Source organism: Beta vulgaris, chromosome 7 (assembly GCF_026745355.1).
Source record: "Beta vulgaris subsp. vulgaris cultivar EL10 chromosome 7, EL10.2, whole genome shotgun sequence".
Taxonomy (NCBI): Eukaryota; Viridiplantae; Streptophyta; class Magnoliopsida; order Caryophyllales; family Amaranthaceae; genus Beta; species Beta vulgaris.
In genome coordinates, this window is record NC_079208.1 from 44,307,694 (window position 1) to 44,323,908 (window position 16,215).

Sequence of the window (16,215 nt, forward strand, 5' to 3'; positions counted from 1 at the left end):
TTGTGATTTAAATTTTATAATCTTGTGTTAAGAATAATTAAAACCTGGTACGTTGAATAGCTACAATTTTAGGGAGAATGTTTGTTGTTGTAATGATTACTTAGCTTGTGTTCAATCAATATTCTTGTATTGAGAATAATTAAAATTGCCTTATGACCAGTACATTATACAGTCATGGTTTAAATATGTATGGATTATATTATACAATGAATATTAACTACGCGATTTTCATAACTTATATAAATATACTATCTAGTATTGCAAGTTGTTCCGATATAAACATATAATATAATTTTTAGTTATTAAAAGATTTATGCATAATATGATGTAATTGATAAATTTTTAGCAAGAAATCGTAGTGATTTTATTGCGTTTTTTTACAGTGTTTTGTTAAAAAACGTGAAAAATAAATAAATGTTGACATATGATTTTCGTTTTTAACAATTTTTTGAAAAGAAAGATAGATAACTGAGATCATTTCAAAAAAAAAAAAAAAATTCAAAGTCTTATTTCAATTTTGAATTTCAAATTTCAAAAATTGTAAAAATTACAGCTAAAAATAAAAATATTAGCTGGTGATTAAAATTTTATGATCTTGTATTTAGAATACTCGAAAATTAGCTTGCAACCCATGTGTTGAACTATGATTTATGACATTCATGTTATATCCATGTTATATTTTACAATGTCAACGATCCTGGAGCATTTACTAACAAAGTTATATGGAAAACTTTTTAGTGCTCGCAAAGGTAATATAATAGTGTTATATCCTTGTTATATCGTACAACATATATTATGGTAAAAACTAATAATTGAATATGTAATATAATTTTGGAAATAGTTTCATTTTTCTTTGCTCAAGTTACAGATTTTTTTTTAAAATCTCTATTCTCTTCACGTGGCTAAAATAAATTTTGCTTTTAGATAAATATATAGATTACTCATACTTTTAAAATAATGTTTGCTTGAAATAGTGACACTTCATTTATTGTTTCAATACTTGGAGAAAATATTTTCTAAACTTTCCTTAAAAATGGTGTAGATATCATAATTTCATTCTAGGTCATCATACAAATTTGGTTTGGTCAAATTATCTATATATATTTGCCTAATGAAATGTTTTAAAAAACATGGTCCAAAAAATTACACCCTAATTTTATGTAACTAAGTTGTTAATCTTATTTTTTCTTTAAAATTAAAGTCTTTCTACCTGCATCTACTATATAACTTTGTAGATAATAAATCATTTATAACTTAAAATGTACCATTTTTCCCCCTTTTGTTTAAGTGACGTTATATTAATCGATGCAATGGATCAATGTACTATGATTTTTGTATTGATGGAGCAATGAACTCAGCAAATGGTATAACAATATTTTATGATCATTTGAGACTGATAGACATGAACTCATCACATGTAGTATTATGATTTTTGTATTGATGGAGCAAATGATTTAAAGATGATAACAAATAAATCTTCCAATCAAATTTCCTTAATTCTTGTACATAAATCTTGTATATGTTTATTTGTTTGATTTAAGGATGATTATAATACTCTTTCCTAATGAGAGGATTGTAATTGATTTACTTGATATTCTTTCCTAGCTTTAAATATTATGGCACACGCCTTGAAAATATATGCAAACGACACGTAAGCAATAGATTTCCTCCAATTTACACGTGGCATATGGATTGTGAGAAGGCATGAGAATTTGACATTTGGCGAATTAATTGTGAGGGTGACACATAGGATTTATGTACCCAGCTTTATATAGATATATAGATAATAGCATTTTTGTTCATTACCATGTAAAAATATCAAAAAAAAAAAAAAAACATATCTCCTTCTGTCCTATTCTCTGTTTTTAAAAATTAATGTTTTGCCTTTTTTTACAAGAAACAATAATCCCTTAAAAGTTATTTTCATAGTTTTTTTTTTTTTTTTACAAAAGATCTTTTAAAATTACCAAAAGTAATAAAAAAGTCAATAAAATGAATTTTGTAAGAAGAGTAAAAAAATTGTGCATTTGAAATATTGATTTATTTTTCCCTTTAAAAAAATATAGATTTATTTATAGAGCCCTAATATAATAGCTTTATAAGGGTTGATATTATTATTATTTTTTTAAATATTTTTTTTTCATTAACCAGTTTATTCTCTCTCCTCTAAAGGTTGACAAGTGGCAAAAGTTTATTAGAGCCATGTTTGATGATTGATGATCAGGATAAGATTAGAGGTCTTGAAAGGGGGGCCAAGCACGGATAGACAAATCTGTAGTGTTAGAGCCCTTGGAATTTGTATTTGTATTTTTTTTTCTCTTTGGTTTAAATTGGGTGGGCCAACAGGTGGGCAAAAATTTGCATAAGTTATCCACGAGCAGCCCATTATCGAGCCTCTCTTGCAGGCTGAGCCGCTGAGCTCGTACCAGGCTTGTTTCGGAGCTGGGCTAAAAGTCATGCTGACTCAACACACATACATTACTAAAAGGAAAATTTGTTAAATAAAACTGTTTAAAAGTTCAATTTTACGAAAAAGAATATGTTAAAGCATTTTTTGCAAAAAAAATCACAAACTTAATTTTCTTTGCAAGATGAAACTTATTCCTATTTTAGGTATGATTTTTGAGATGCATAGGAGTGACCATTCAATCTTCCAATTAACCCTCTATTTTCATTAACTGCAACACCACGTCTGTGAATCTCAAAAAGCACAACGAAAAATGCTAATAGGTTTCATCTAGCAAAAAAGAATTAAGTTTGTGGCTTTTTTTTTTTGCGAATAATGCTTTAAAATTTTTTTTTCCGTAACATTGAACTTTTAAAAAGGTTTTTTTGACAAACTTTCCTAACTAATAATAATTCTAGACTAGAGATTTCTCATATATAATGGAAAAATTATTCGGTGACATTTTGGTGATAGGAGATTGGACACGTTGAGATAAAATGATAGTACAATCATAAGCTGCCAAAAAAATTTCAAATGGAATGCAATTGTCATCAATATAACAATATTAATCATTTTATACAATTAAGAATAGATCAACCATAACCTATATTTCAAGCATTTTTATTAGCAAGTTTCATCTATACAAATATATTAAAAGACGTGTTTAAGCCAGAAACGGTGCCACATGGCACTGTTCCTGAGGGAGTTTTACTCCATATAATCCACAACAATAAAAAAAAATAGAAATTACATAGTGTAAGGTTTGATCCCAGAACCTCAAGAACATACACTAAAGTCTTGACCACTAGACCAAATAATATTTAGTATTATCAATATATTATAATATTAATAAATGAAACTTTTCCTTACCCGAGGCGTAGCCCGGACCTAATAACTAGTTTATTCACTAATCCATGTGAGACCAGATTAATGAATCTATATGCAAATATTAGTGCAATTGTACTTTAACATTCGGTTTATTAAGAATGCTCTATTGTAAGGCCAAGTATGCTGAAAAGTATACTTTCATACTCCCTCCGTTTCATTTTAATCTACACACTTACACTTTTCACGCATGCCAATGCAAAACTTTGAGGACATATATCTTTAGTTTTGTATTTGTAAAAATTATAAAAAGTACATATTAATAAAATACATGTTGAAACCCATTGAAAGCCCACTTGTGAGTGTCCCACATTGGAAAAAGAGGAGAGAATAAACCACTTTATAAGATTAAGAGTTACTCCTCTTATCACCAATTCGTTTTAGGATGGAACCTCCTAACTTGTAAGTGGGCTAAACTCTCCTCCTCCTTATTGGGTTACCCAGACCCATTTTCATATAATCTGAAATTTAACATGGTATCAGAGCCCGGGTTGTGAGTCTCTTCTAAACTGGGCTTCTAATCAAGCAACTGGATAAGGGTTTACCTCGACAGGATGTCCAACCCCTAAGAGGATTATTTCTGATTACCTTTCCAGTTAGCTCTAAATTCTAAAGACACTCACAAGTGAGGGGGTGTGTTGAAACCATTGAAAGCCCACTTGTGAGTGTTCCACATTGAAAAAAGAGGAGAGCCACTTTATAAGATTAAGAGTTACTCCTCTTATCACTAATTGGTTTTAGGATGGAACCTCCTAACTTGTAAATGGGCTAAACTCTCCTCCTCCTTATTGGGTTACCCAGGCCCATTTTCATATAATCTGAAATTTAACAATACATGTTATGATGAATCTAACAAGATCCCACATGACTATATTTTCATGCGCGTATAAATCACAAATGATGGTCAAAGTGAAATTTGTGAATAGTGTAAAATGTCAAAGTGTGTAGATTAAAATGAAACGGATGGAGTATATGATAATGCCTCCTCTCTCCTTTTTTTTTCTCTCCCACAAAAAAATTAATTTTCAACATAAGAGCTATAGCAATCCTTTTCGGCGGTGGTGAGCCCCTTTTCACCTTTTTCTCACTAGTTTTTTATATTTATGTTTCCAATAAACTTCAGTCCTTCTCTAATGGAGAGTTTTTCTACTCATATATTGGGTTATATTAGAGGTGATAATGGGACGGGCCGGGCCGCGGCTAAAAAAATTGCCCATTAAACGGGCCGGACCTAAATTCAGGCTAAATTTTCGTGCCCAAAGCCCGCTATTTTGGTGCCAAAAATTAGACTAAAAAGTCGTTTTTTGCCTTGCCCAAAGTGTAATATCCCAAATTTTTATAACTATTTTATAAAATTAATTTTGTTATAATAAGATTTTATATATATAAAATTCTGAAAATAAAGTAAAATCATAATAAATCAGATTTTTATGAAACTGTTTTTATGTATTAAATCAGATTTTTTTTAAAAGAAATTTCGAAATCAAAATTTTGAAATTAAATCAGATTTTTATCTTTTGAAGATAAAAAAAAAAAAAAAAAATCGGAATTTGATTTTCAGATTTTTCGTCCAAAACGAAAAATAGAGAGAAAAGAAAATTCTGAAATTATAATTTGAGTTGGTTTTGGAAAAGGATTAGATTTTTGTAAATACTTATCTTTTGGTGAAACCCTAGATTTACATATATATATATACCCCCAAAACACCAAAAAAAAAATTCTCACGTAATACACTTTCTTCATCTTTTTGGTAAGTTTTAAATTTCAGATCTAAAATCACCATTGTTGTGTTTGAAGGTTTCAACAAAATAAAAAAAAAAACTTTTAAAATCCGATGACTTGGCGCGGATCCGGCGTCGGTTTTCTTCTTCTCTTCTTCTTCTGTTTTCTTCTTTCTTCTTCCTTCTTCTTTCTTCTTTCTATTTCTTCCTTCCTCTTTCTTATTTCATTTGGCTTTGCGTGCGATGCTTCACAGTAGCTCCAAGATTTGATGTTTTTAAAATAAAAAAAAAAAGAAAAAGAAAAAGGAATTACAAGTGCATTAAAGTCCACGAGAGATTAGACTTACTGTAACATGAAAGTTGAAAAAAAATTTCAAGAAAAAATTTCCTTTCAATCTGTGACGATGCTGTCACTTTTTTTTCAAGTAAAAGCTTTTTAATTTTTTTTTCTTTTCAACCTTGGTTATTTAACTTTGTCAACTATTAAGTATTAACCTTGTAAGCTTTGATTAATTTTTCTTTCGGAATATTTTATTAAGTGACTAACATTAGGTAATATTATTTGTTGTAGACGGAAACTTCGTAGAAGGCGATTTTTAGTTGATATTGCTATACTTGGGACGCGTTTGAGGTAATTCACAATGTCCATCAACAACTAGAATCCCGTTAGGAATTGTATGTGCTATGTGTAATGCATGTGGTTATGTGATTCTATGTTTATGTTAGATGTATATTATGTGACAGGAATCGTATAGTACTTTCTATGACTAAAATTATTATTATTATTATTACTATAGTACTATTATCCCTGCGTATAATATATATGTATCTACTGGTATTGTTGTTATGAATTTGGATTTATAATGTACCTAATTATACCATCGTATTAAAATTATGCTAATATTGACAATGTACTTAATGGGTATAACTAGTGTGTTAATGATGTAGCGAACGGTATTATAAGTTGACATATATTGTAACTCTATGAGGCTCTTGATGGATATATTGGTTACTACGAATATATGGACGTTGATTAGTATATATTTTTATTAAGTGGCTAAGTTGTGAAAAATATTATTTGAACTAAAGATGTTCCTGCTAATGTTAATGTGATGTTTGATGTGTCACAACTTTTAAAAATCTATTAATCACGTAAAGTGGAAATTGAGGGAATTATCCTGTGGATTTGGATCCTCCATAGGTGATGAACAGTACTTGATTTTATTATGTTACAACTCTTTATTGTCTTCCTCCTAATACTATTGGTGCGCATTGCGGATACCCATTAGATTAGTGAGGGGTGTGCACACTAGGGACGTTCTGCAAAACGATATTGGCCATTACTCTTAATTATCTGGGTGACGAACCCATGTTGAAGTAGAGGTGTTACTGGGATTAAGTCCCGGCCACCTACTGACGTTCGATTCCCTTCTAATAAATAAAATTGTTGTGTATGACTCATATAAACTTGAATAATTGAAATGGTTAATCATATATATATACTTGTCTGTATTATGTTATACTTGTCTGATTGTATTATATTTGTATGTATGTTATAAAAATTATTTTTAAAATATAACTATTATTCTATTATTTTACGGGATGGAGTTGTAATTACTTAGCTTTCGCTAATTTTTGTGTTTTTGTTTTTCTTTGTTTTTTTCCTATTTATATTGTGCAGGTTGGTGAAAGGGACTACGTTGCAGGAATGAGTGAATTTATAGTTTTTAAGTTCACCTAGTTTAATAAACACTACAGTACTGCCATTTGAGATTGTTTAGTTTTGTTTGGTATAAAGTAGACAACTTAGTTTGGTTTATTTTGATACTTTGGTTTGTGAGTAAAATTTTTATTTCTAATAATTAGCCTTGCATTTATTTTGAACAATAGATGCGGCGGTAACACCCTAAAGGTTTGGTCAGATATTTTAATGAAAAGTGAATATTTTATAAAGTTTTAGAACCAAAGTTTTGGGGTGTTACAAATTGGTATTCAGAGCTTAGGTTATAATAAATATAAATTAGGAGTTAATAAAATTTGATAAATAATTACGAGTCTAAGGTTAAATTAAGTAATAAACATTAAAATAAATTGTGAGAGTGGGATCGAAAAGGGTTTATGTGCCTTAATGTGAAAGCACTTATTTCAGTGCTTATTAATTGTTTCTTTTCGTTCTTGTATGTTTAGATGTTGTAACTACAAGAAAATGTTGACGCTCTAACCATAGGATTTAGAAATTTATATTAAGGTCTGTATACAAGTTCTTTAGTAGTATTGAAATTCTCTAAGTTCCTTATTATGTGTTTTATTAGAGAATCTTATTACTTGACTATTTGAGTTGAATAGAGTTTAAGTTCTTGTTATAATTTATTGCTTACTTGTCAAATTGATGTTATGTGGAAGCATGCAAAGGTTGTCTTGAAATGTTATGATGAAATATAGTTTGGTTGAGTCATGTAATTTTCTTATGATGAAAGTTGTATTGAGTAAATAAAACGATGTGCAAGACCATGTATGGGTGAATAGATGTAGTAATACCAATGCTAATGTGCAGGAATTGTATGCAAACCTATCAAGTATACACTAGATCTCGTAGGAGGACTTTTGAACAAATGGCTGAAACCCCTGAACAACTACTTGAGAGATTGAGATCTCTTGAACAACTTTCGCAACGTATGGGTTTAGTGTTACAAAACCAATTAGGGAATAATGGTGGAGAGGCCCACAAGCTGCTATGGCAAAGAAGTTAGCAACCCTTAAACCTCCAATCTTTGTAGGAAAGGAAGACCCCTTACTCTTAGAGAACTGGCTAAGAGACTTTGATAAGTTATTCACTGCTACTGGGACACCTGAAGCTCAAAAAGTAGACCAAGCTACCTTTTATTTGAGGGAGGATGCAGACACTTGGTGGGAGAGTCAAGGACCTATTGTTAGAGCTCAGGAAAACTTTAATTGGAATGCTTTTAAGGTTGCTATTAAGGATAGATTTTTCCCTGAACATATTAGGAGGCAGAAATCAATGAGTTCACTAGATTTAACCAGGGAGGTACTATGTCTGTGCAAGAGTATGCCCAAAAGTTCAATGAGTTAGCTAGATTTTGCCCTAATGTTGTGCCAGATGAGAGAGCAAGGCTCAAAAGTTTGAGGATGGTTAGCATTTAGAATTCAGACCAGACTTGGGGGACAACTTCTGCAACTTTTCAGGAGGTTATGCTAAGGCTTCTAATATTGAGAGGGTTTTGAGGCGTGAAGAGGAAGTTATAGGGAGGAATAAGAGAAAAGACCCACCTAACAATCCAAAGACCATGGAAATGACAAGAAACCTCGATATGGGGGTAACAATAATAATGGGGGCAATAATCACACTAATGGTGGTGGTAATTATCAAGGGAATCGTAGCAACTACCAAGGTCAGGGGAGATCAAACCAGCAAGGATCCCGTACCCAGAACCCTACTTGTAGAAAGTGTAACAAAAGCCACCCAGGATTTACCTGTCAAGGAGACCCAATAACTTGTTATGCTTGTGGAGAGAAAGGCATAAGGCTAATCAGTGTCCCAAGCGTCAGAATAATGGACAAAATGGAAACAATGGGGGAAATAGGAATGGTCATGGGCCTAATCAGAACCAGAATAACAATAACCGTCCCTACAACAACAACTCCCAGGGTCAGACTTCGAATGCTCAAGGGGGAACAATACTCAGCATAATGGTCAGAATAACAATCGAGCAAATGGAGGAAACAACAATCAGAACGGCAATGGAAATGGTGCTCGAGGCAACAATGGAAGAATCTATGTTATGAACCAGAATGAAGCAGACACCAACGCCAATGTTGTGACGGGTACTTTCCTCGTAAACTCTAACCCTGCTTACTTGCTTTTTGATTCTGGGGCGTCTCATTCTTTCATAGCTAGTTCATTTGTTGAAAAGTTAGGTCTAAAACCCTCAATCTTGTGTCAAACTTTCATTACAATACCTTCAGGAGAAGTAGTTCCTTGTAGTTCTCTATACCAAGACATACCCATTACCATATTAGGATCTGATTTGCCGCTGATCTTATTCAGTTTGACCTACCCGACTTTGATGTAATATTGGGAATGGATTGGCTTGCTAAGTATAGAGCTAGGATAGAGTGTCATACTCAAAAGGTGTCTCTTAGGGGGCCAAAGGGAAATAGAATATCCTATCAAGGAATTGTTTCTAAACCTGGAGTCAGTATTGTGTCAGCCATGTCATTCAAAACCTATATTAGGAAGGGTTACCCATATATTTGTGCCATGTGAAGGATGTGAGTGTGGAGGATGGAGAGATATCTCAAATACCTGTGGTGAGTGAGTTCCAAGATGTTTTTCCAGAAGAAATTCCAGGGATGCCGCCAGTGAGAGAAATGGATTTTAAGATTGACCTAGTGCCTGGAACTGGAGCTATTTCTAAGGCACCATATAGGATGGCACCTGCAGAGATGCAAGAGTTGAAAGTGCAATTGGAGGAATTATTGGAGAAAGGGTACATTAGGCCAAGTGTTTCACCTTGGGGAGCACCAGTGTTATTTGTTCGAAAGAAGGATGGAACCTTGAGGTTGTGTATTGATTACAGAGAGTTGAATAATGTCACAATAAAGAATAAGTACCCATTGCCTAGGATTGAGGATTTATTTGATCAACTTAAGGGTGCTGGAATTTTCTCTAAGATTGATTTGAGGTCTGGGTATCACCAATTGAGAATTTCGGAGGAAGATATACCAAAAACAGCTTTCGTACGAGGTATGGGCATTATGAGTTCACAGTGATGCCATTTGGACTTACTAATGCACCTGCAGCATTTATGGATCTTATGAATAGAACATTTCAGCCGTATTTAGATAGATTTGTGGTGGTGTTCATAGATGATATATTGGTGTATTCGAAGGACAAAGAAGAGCATGAAGGTCATTTAAGGAAAGTTTTGGAGATACTTCGAGAGAAAAGGTTGTATGCTAAGTTATCAAAATGTGAGTTTTGGCTTGAGAAAGTTGCATTTTTAGGTCATGTGATTTCGAAGGAAGGTGTTGCTGTAGATCCATCAAAGATACAAGCAGTAACAGAATGGGTGAGACCTAGTAATGTGACTGAGATTAGAAGTTTCTTAGGACTTGCTGGCTACTATAGGAGGTTTGTGCAAGATTTCTCAAAAGTAGCTCAACCTTTGACAAATTTGATGAAGAAAACAACTCGATTTCAGTGGGATGAGAGGTGTGAGAAAGCTTTTCAGGAATTGAAGCAAAGACTTACTTCAGCACCAGTTTTGACTTACCATCTGGATTAGAAGGTTTTGAGGTGTATAGTGAGCTTCTAAGAATGGGTTAGGATGTGTATTGATGCAACATGGTAAGGTGGTAGCATATGCTTCGAGACAACTTAAGCCTTATGAACAGAATTACCCTACTCATGATTTAGAGTTAGCTGCTGTAGTATTCGCATTGAAGATTTGGAGGCATTATTTGTATGGTGTGTCATGTAAGATTTTCACTGATCATAAAAGTCTGAAATATATATTTACTCAGAAGGAGTTGAACATGAGACAGAGGAGATGGCTTGAACTATTAAGGATTATGATTTAGAGATTTGTTATCATGAGGGTAAAGCGAATAAAGTTGCTGATGCATTGAGTAGGAAGACTAGTCATTCGATGAACATGATGGTGTTATCTGAGAGATTGTGTGAAGATTTCAGGAGAATGAGTTTAGAAGTCATGGAGCAAGGGCAAGTGGAAGCTCAATTGAATGCACTATGCGTGCAACCCACCTTATTCGATGAGATTCGAGAGAAGCAAAGTAGTGATGAGTGGATGGTGAAGATAAAGAAAATGAAAGAAGATGGAGTTGTCATCGAGTTTGACATTGATGAAAATGGTGTTGTGAAGTACAAGGGAAGATGGTGTGTTCCTAAGGATGAGGAGTTAAAAAGAAAGATTTTGGAAGAAGCTCATAATACGCCATATTCTGTGCATCCTGGAGGAGATAAACTTTATAAGGATTTGAAGCAGCATTTTTGGTGGAAAAACATGAAACGTGAAGTGGCAGAGTTTGTTGCAAAGTGTTTGACGTGTCAGAAAGTGAAGATTCAGCATATGAGACCTGGTGGAATGATGCAACCTTTAGAAGTGCCGAGTTGGAAATGGGAGTCTATTTCAATGGATTTTGTGATGGGATTACCACTTACTAAGTCAGCTAAGAATGCCATATGGGTTATAGTGGATCGATTGACAAAGTCGGCCAGATTTATAGCAATGAAGGATACTGGAGTATGCAACAGTTGGCTAGTGCATATGTGCGAGAGGTTGTTAGACTGCATGGATACCAAAGGATATCGTTTCAGATAGAGACTCGAGATTTTTGTCCAAGTTTTGGGAGAGGTTACAACAAGCCTTTGGGACATTGCTCAAATTTAGTACAGCTTTCCACCCTGCAACAGATGGACAGACAGAGAGAACAATTCAAACATTGGAGGATATGTTGAGAGCATGTGTGATAGACTTTGGAGGATCTTGGGATGATTATTTGCCAACTATAGAGTTTTCGTATAACAACAGTTATCACTCAAGCATAAAGATGGCACCGTATGAAGCATTGTATGGGCGAAAATGTAGGAGTCCTTTGTGTTGGAGTGACATAAGTGAGACGATGACTTTAGGGCCTGAGATGATTGAAGAAACAACGAAACAAGTTAGGCTTATTCAGGAGCACATGAGGGCAGCTCAAGATAGACAAAAGGCTTACGCAGATCAGAATAGAAGGGAGATGGAATTTGAGGTTGGGGAGAAGGCTTTGCTAAAATGTCACCAACAAAGGGGGTCATGAGATTTGGTAGGAAAGGAAAGTTGAGTCCACGTTACATTGGACCATATGAGATCTTGGAACGAATTGGGGAAGTAGCCTATAGATTAGCCTTACCAATGGAGTTAGCTAATGTCCATAACGTCTTTCATGTGTCTCAACTTCGAAAATATGTCCATGATCCTACCCATATCATTCAACCTGAAACCATTGAACTAGATGAACCTTATCCTTTGAGCAACGCCCAGTTAGGATTCTTGATACCAAAACGAGAAGTACCCGGAACAAGGCGGTAAAACTAGTCAAGGTGTTATGGTCAAGTCAAACTTCTGAAGAGGCTACTTGGGAAGCCGAAGATGATATGAAAAACCGATATCCCGAACTTTTCCAGCAGGTACGCTTGAGTTTCGGGGACGAAACTCTTTAAGGGGGTAGAATGTGATACTAACTTTTTGTTTGCATATTAGTAGCGAGCGATAACGTTAAAGTTCGAGGACGAACTTTCTTTTAAGGGAGAGTAGATGTAATATCCCAAATTTTTATAACTATTTTATAAAATTAATTTTGTTATAATAAGATTTTATATATATAAAATTCTGAAAAATAAAGTAAAATCATAATAAATCAGATTTTTATGAAACTGTTTTTATGTATTAAATCAGATTTTTTTTAAAAGAAATTTCGAAATCAAAATTTTGAAATTAAATCAGATTTTTATCTTTTGAAGAAAAAAAAAAAAAAATCGGAATTTGATTTTCAGATTTTTCGTCCAAAACGAAAAATAGAGAGAAAAGAAAATTCTGAAATTATAATTTGAGTTGGTTTTGGAAAAGGATTAGATTTTTGTAAATACTTATCTTTTGTGAAACCCTAGATTTACATATATATATATCCCCAAAACACCAAAAAAATTCTCACGTAATACACTTTCTTCATCTTTTTGGTAAGTTTTAAATTTCAGATCTAAAATCACCATTGTTGTGTTTGAAGGTTTCAACAAAAAAAAAAAAAACTTTTAAAATCCGATGACTTGGCCGGAGTCCGGCGTCGGTTTTCTTCTTCTCTTCTTCTTCTGTTTTCTTCTTTCTTCTTCCTTCTTCTTTCTTCTTTCTATTTCTTCCTTCTCTTTCTTATTTCATTTGGCTTTGCGTGCGATGCTTCACAGTAGCTCCAAGATTTGATGTTTTTAAAAATAAAAAAAAAGAAAAAAGAAAAGGAATTACAGTGCATAAAGTCCACGAGAGTTGACTTACTGTAACATGAAAGTTGAAAAAAATTTCAAGAAAAAATTTCCTTTCAATCTGTGACGATGCTGTCACGTTTTTTTTCAAGTAAAAGCTTTTTAATTTTTTTTTCTTTTCAACCTTGGTTATTTAACTTTGTCAACTATTAAGTATTAACCTTGTAAGCTTTGATTAATTTTTCTTTCGGAATATTATATTAAGTGACTAACATTAGGTAATATTATTTGTTGTAGACGGAAACTTCGTAGAAGGCGATTTTTAGTTGATATTGCTATACTTGGGACGCGTTTGAGGTAATTCACAATGTCCATCAACAACTAGAATCCCGTTAGGAATTGTATGTGCTATGTGTAATGCATGTGGTTATGTGATTCTAGTTTATGTTAGATGTATATTATGTGACAGGAATCGTATAGTACTTTTATGACTAAAATTATTATTATTATTATACTATAGTACTATTATCCTGCGTATAATATATATGTATCTACTGGTATTGTTGTTATGAATTTGGATTTATAATGTACCTAATTATACCATCGTATTAAAATTATGCTAATATTGACAATGTACTTAATGGGTATAACTAGTGTGTTAATGATGTAGCGAACGGTATTATAAGTTGACATATATTGTAACTCTATGAGGCTCTAATGATGGATATATTGGTTACTACGAATTATGGACGTTGATTAGTATAATTTTTATTAAGTGGCTAAGTTGTGAAAAATATATTTGAACTAAAGATGTTCCTGCTAATGTTAATGTGATGTTTATGTGTCACAACTTTTAAAAATCTATTAATCACGTAAAGTGGAAATTGAGGGAATTATCCTGTGGATTTGGATCCTCCATAGGTGATGAACAGTACTTGATTTTATTATGTTACAACTCTTTATTGTCTTCCTCCTAATACTATTGGTGCGCATTGCGGATACCCATTAGATTAGTGAGGGGTGTGCACACTAGGGACGTTCTGCAAAACGATATTGGCCATTACTCTTAATTATCTGGGTGACGACCCATGTTGAAGTAGGTGGTTACTGGGATTAGTCCCGGCCTACTGACGTTCGATTCCCTTCTAATAAATAAAATTGTTGTGTATGACTCATATAAACTTGAATAATTGAAATGGTTAATCATATTATATATACTTGTCTGTATTATGTTATACTTGTCTGCATTGTATTATATTTGTATGTATGTTATAAAAATTATTTTTAAAATATAACTATTATTATATTATTTTACGGGATGGAGTTGTAATTACTTAGCTTTCGCTAATTTTTGTGTTTTTGTTTTCTTTGTTTTTCCTATTTATATTGTGCAGGTTGGTGAAAGGGACTACGTTGCAGGAATGAGTGAATTTATAGTTTTTAAGTTCACCTAGTTTAATAAACACTACAGTACTGCCATTTGAGATTGTTTAGTTTTGTTTTGGTATAAAGTAGACAACTTAGTTTGGTTTATTTTGATACTTTGGTTTTGTGAGTAAAATTTTATTTCTAATAATTAGCTTGCATTATTTTGAACAATAGATGCGGCGGTAACACCCTAAAGGTTTGGTCAGATATTTTAATGAAAAGTGAATATTTTATAAAGTTTTAGAATCAAAGTTTTGGGGTGTTACACAAAGGCCGCCCAAAGACAAAAAGCCCAAAATCCCGCCCGAAAATGGGGCGAGTCAAAATGATCACCTCTAGATTATATCTACCTATATATTGAGTTTTATCTCTCTTCATATGAGAGTTTGGAGAATTTTTGGGTTTTTGTGTAATTCAAGAGATTGATTTGTTGATCGAAATTTGTGCGGAGTTGCAACAGATGTCAAGACTTCGTTTACAATCACTTAAATTGAATCCAGTTCTGCTTCAAAACTACAAAAGATCGATAGACCCCCTTCCAGAAGGCTGCATCAGAGAGCGATGTGAAAGACGATGGTTTTCAGAAGTGTTAGATATACTCAACGATCGTGGTTTTGTCATATTAGAGATGTGTTGATTTCATTTTGATATATATTTGTTTAGTTTAGACTTCTATTGTATATGTCGTATGACTTTGAATCAATGAATTAATGTAAATTTTTTTTTTAAAAAAAGAATGTTCTATTGTAACCACGACGAACTCAAACCTATTTAGGGCCATGGGCTTATAAATTAAAGGATTTTTTGTGGAAAACGACCAATTAGAATAGGGTTTTTGTGGGATAACACCAATTTAATTTTTTTTGGAGGGAAGGACCAAATAAAATACCTTTGTTCACAACTAAACGCCACATTACGATTTTCAGGCCAAATTGTCAACTTTTTCCAGCGTTGACAATTGGTTTTCCCCAAAACCTCGATTATTTTTAGTTTTGTCAACTCATATTCTTTGTTTTCTCCTCTTTATTTCACAAGATCCCCATCTTTTTTCTTTCTCTCTAAAATCTTCATGTCATCTTATTCTTCTCCTTCTTATCCACTTCTCCATCTTCTCACTAGTTAACACTCTCTCTTCCTCTCTCCTCACTCACTCATATTGTTCCTTATTTTCGTTTACCAACAACAACAACAAGCCTGATTTCCAATCCGAGTTCACCCGTTTTTCTTTTTCGAATTCAGAATAGTGCACTTGCTCCAAGTTCTCTAACTAGTACTACTACCCACTTCGAGGTTGAGGATGAGAGTTTTAGCTTCAATTAATGAGGGAAATTGGAAAAATTGGGGGAAATTTGAGCTTTAAATAGTAAGAAGAGTAAATAATTCAAAACAAAAACAAAAAAAACGAGGTTTTGGAGGGAAAGAAATTATCAATGTCGGAAAGTTGACAATTTGGCCTGAAAATCATAATGTGGTGTTAAGTTGCCAATGAAAGTATTTGAATTGGTTCTTTCCTCCAAAAATAATTCTAAGTGGTGTTTTCCTAAAAAAATTCTATTTTAATTGGTATTTCCCAAAAAAAAACTAATCTAAATTACATTTCTTAGGAATCGTAAAAGCTATCGGAAAAAAAATTAGAGAACGCTTAGAATATCTACATCTTCCCGTTGGAGTAAAGGTCAATTTTCTCTCATTCTTTCTTTTTTCCACATTTTTCACTCTCAATTGACAAATTGGGAAAA

The 16,215-nt window shown here is 33.0% G+C and overlaps 1 long non-coding RNA gene across 1 annotated transcript; it reads left to right on the top strand.

The window, feature by feature from the left end:
- Positions 1-4,881: 4,881 nt before the first annotated feature.
- Positions 4,882-7,110, top strand: LOC130592053 (uncharacterized). Its single transcript, XR_008970110.1, has 3 exons — positions 4,882-5,081; positions 5,624-5,683; positions 6,734-7,110. It is a non-coding gene; the product is annotated as an uncharacterized LOC130592053 (long non-coding RNA).
- The last annotated feature ends 9,105 nt before the right edge of the window (positions 7,111-16,215 follow it).